This window comes from Etheostoma cragini, chromosome 15 (genome assembly GCF_013103735.1).
Source record: "Etheostoma cragini isolate CJK2018 chromosome 15, CSU_Ecrag_1.0, whole genome shotgun sequence".
Lineage (NCBI taxonomy): Eukaryota > Metazoa > Chordata > Actinopteri > Perciformes > Percidae > Etheostoma > Etheostoma cragini.
This window is the reverse complement of record NC_048421.1, coordinates 38597-41669: the sequence shown is the minus strand read 5'-3', so window position 1 is coordinate 41669 and position 3073 is coordinate 38597. Positions and strand designations below refer to the sequence as shown.

The following is a 3073-nucleotide window of genomic DNA, read 5'->3' as shown; positions in this document are numbered from 1 at the left end:
CCCCCCCCCCCACTCACCTGTGAAGGTGAGGACCGGTTTCTGACTCAGCGCGGTGGCGTCCGGACTCAGAGCTGCAGACAGGCTGGGACACAATCATACTTCATATTAGGATTTAACAAGCTTGTGTTTATTAATGAGCGTAACCATGGCGACCGCGTGTGTCCAACCTGAACAGAGCGATCTCTCCGTAGTTGTTTCCCGCCGCCAGGTAGCGTCCGCACGGGGAGAAACTCTGGGAGAAGACGGACATGTGGAGGAGCTGCAGAGCACAGAGACACGGTAGTTATCATTTGTAATTCAATTTCAATTCAATTTTATTTACAGTATCAATTCATAACAAGAGTTATCTCAAGACACTATACAGATAGACCACACTCCAGAATTTGTAATTTTGTTTATTAATAAGCAAGAAATCACAAAAGTAGCAGAATTCTGGATGCAGTTTGGTGTGACGTGCTCTCTCACTACGAAGGCGAACACAGCAAAAACACCGTATTACCGTAATTAGCTTGAAAATAAATGTTTATTAACTTGATACAATTCATTAAAGTACACCCCGAATTAAGCAGGAGATTCTCTTGAACATGTAAATGTATTTTAAATCGTCACGAAGGGTGTAATATTTGTATTAATTAGGAAGAAAACAGAAAAATGGCAGAATTCTGGACGGAGTTTGGTCTGCGGCGCTCTACAGGCAAAAACGGGAGTAATTACCTTGAAAATGAATGTTTATTAAGTTGGTAGAATGTATGAAACTACAACCCGAATTAATCAGGAGACCCTCTTGAACATGGAAATGTATTTTAAATAGTTACGACATGTGTATTATTTTATTAACGAGCAAGAAAACACAAAAATAACAGAATTCTGAATGGTGTGACGTGCGCTCTTACTACGAAGGCGAACACACATACCAAAAAGGAGATTAATGGACGTTATTATCGTTATGTAACGTATTATAACGTGTCTATTATACCATCAGATAAGGGTCTCCGATGTCGTCCGTTATTAAACGTTAGCCACATTTCTAACAACAACACAACTATCGAGTCAAGTTAAGAGCCGCTTTCAGTCTGTAGTGCGAGCTTCTTTAATTAGTTCCACCCTTTTTAATAAAACATTAGCTGTATTTTACCTCTACTGGACCCATCCTGCTCTCACGAACACCACGTGCGGTTAAAAACGGCTGCTCGCGGAGCCGAAATCTGGATTTAAAGCAGAATAATAACCAGGAACGATGAAACGCGACGAGGAACAAATAAAGACCGGCAGGCGAGGATAGGTGACGTCAGTGCAACGCAGAGGATTCTGGGACATGTAGTACGGAATCAAACGTATTCCATTTATTACTTTAATTGTTGGTTATTTTGAGATATGGCGGCTTGAATATTACAATATCTGTAAATAAAACCATATTTATTTGTATTATAATTATTTTTAGACATTTGTGAAAACTATGAAGTATCAAACACATAATTATTTTACAAAACATTAAATAAAAAAATAATTACAAGTATTAAACTTCACTAAAATCCCAAATTTGACATTTTTAAAACTATATTTCTGTTTTTTTATGTCAGGAATGAAATAAGTAGAAAAAAAAATTACTATAACAAACTTAAACTTAAACTTAATATTGTCGTATGTTGTGTTACTTTTCAATTAATTTTCATGAAAGTTTACATCAGCACGTAGACACACACACACAGACACACACACAGACACACACACACACATACACATACACACACACACACAGACACACAGACACACACAGACACACACACAGACACACACACACACACACACACACACATACACACACACACACACACACATACACACAGACAATCACACACAGACACACACACAGACACAGACACACACAGACACAGACACACACACAGACACAGACACACACACACACAGACACAGACACACACACAGACACACACACACACAGACACATACAAACACACAAAGACACAGACACACATACGTACACACACACACACAGACACACACACACACAGACACATACAAACACTCAAAGACACAGACACACACACACATACGTACACACACACATACGTACACACACACATACACACACACACACACACACACATACAGACACACACACACAGACACACACACACACACACCCACACACAGTCACACACACACAAAGACACACACAGTTCACACACAGATTCACACACACAGGTTTTCTTTCAACAACAAAGTAACCTAACAACAATAAGAGAGAAACGTCTTAATGCTTAAAAACATCTGGAAAGTGGCCAGACGGTTGCTAGGTAACCAGGGCTCATAGATCCTGATGGTGGGGGGGGGGGGGGGGGGGGGGGGGGGGGGGGGGGGGGCAGATTCCCAGCTGATAAAATGACCTCGGAGTGTCATTTGCCCCATGGTGCTGATGATGCTGGTGGTCCAGCCTGGCTCGGCTCGGCTCGGATGTTATCCCCATGGACCAGGGCGGCGTCCGGCCGAGCTTCCCCGGGTCCAGGCCTCCTCTGTACGGCCACTCACACAAACAAGAGCCGCTAAAACACAACCGGGATGTTATTATAGCTCCTGTTTGTCTCGCATTCTGCGCAGCGTGACGCGCAGCAGTGCGCGATGCGGCTCTCGGATCTACCTTTTATAGGATGGCAAAGGAATGCCCCGCCCTACTCGGCTTCTGATTGGCTTAGCTTGGCAATTTTAACCAATCACACTTTTCGTACTTAAATCCAACCAATCCAACCGAGGAAAAACTCTCCTTCGAGTTTATGAGGTAGTAGAGATGTTAGAGCACCCCCCCCCCCCCACTGCCCCCCAGCAGCAACATCAACAAGATTATATTGAATAAAATGTATATAATTTGTTTAAATAATGTGTTACATATTTTATACTTTTTAAGAAAATCTTCTGTATTTATTTTGTGTTATTTTCATGTTTTATATTCTTTGACATTGTAAATTAATTCCTTTACAATTAAAAAAATAAAAAACAAATTCAAACCAACCACGGCTAGCTAACACACACACACACACACACACACACACACACA

At 41.5% G+C, this 3073-nt stretch overlaps 1 long non-coding RNA gene across 1 annotated transcript; it reads right to left on the bottom strand.

The window, feature by feature from the left end:
* Positions 1–11: 11 nt before the first annotated feature.
* LOC117958298 lies at positions 12–1303 on the bottom strand. Its single transcript, XR_004659671.1, has 3 exons — positions 1136–1303; positions 168–259; positions 12–82 (listed from the first exon to the last, which is right to left on the bottom strand). It is a non-coding gene; the product is annotated as an uncharacterized LOC117958298 (long non-coding RNA).
* Positions 1304–3073: the final 1770 nt, after the last annotated feature.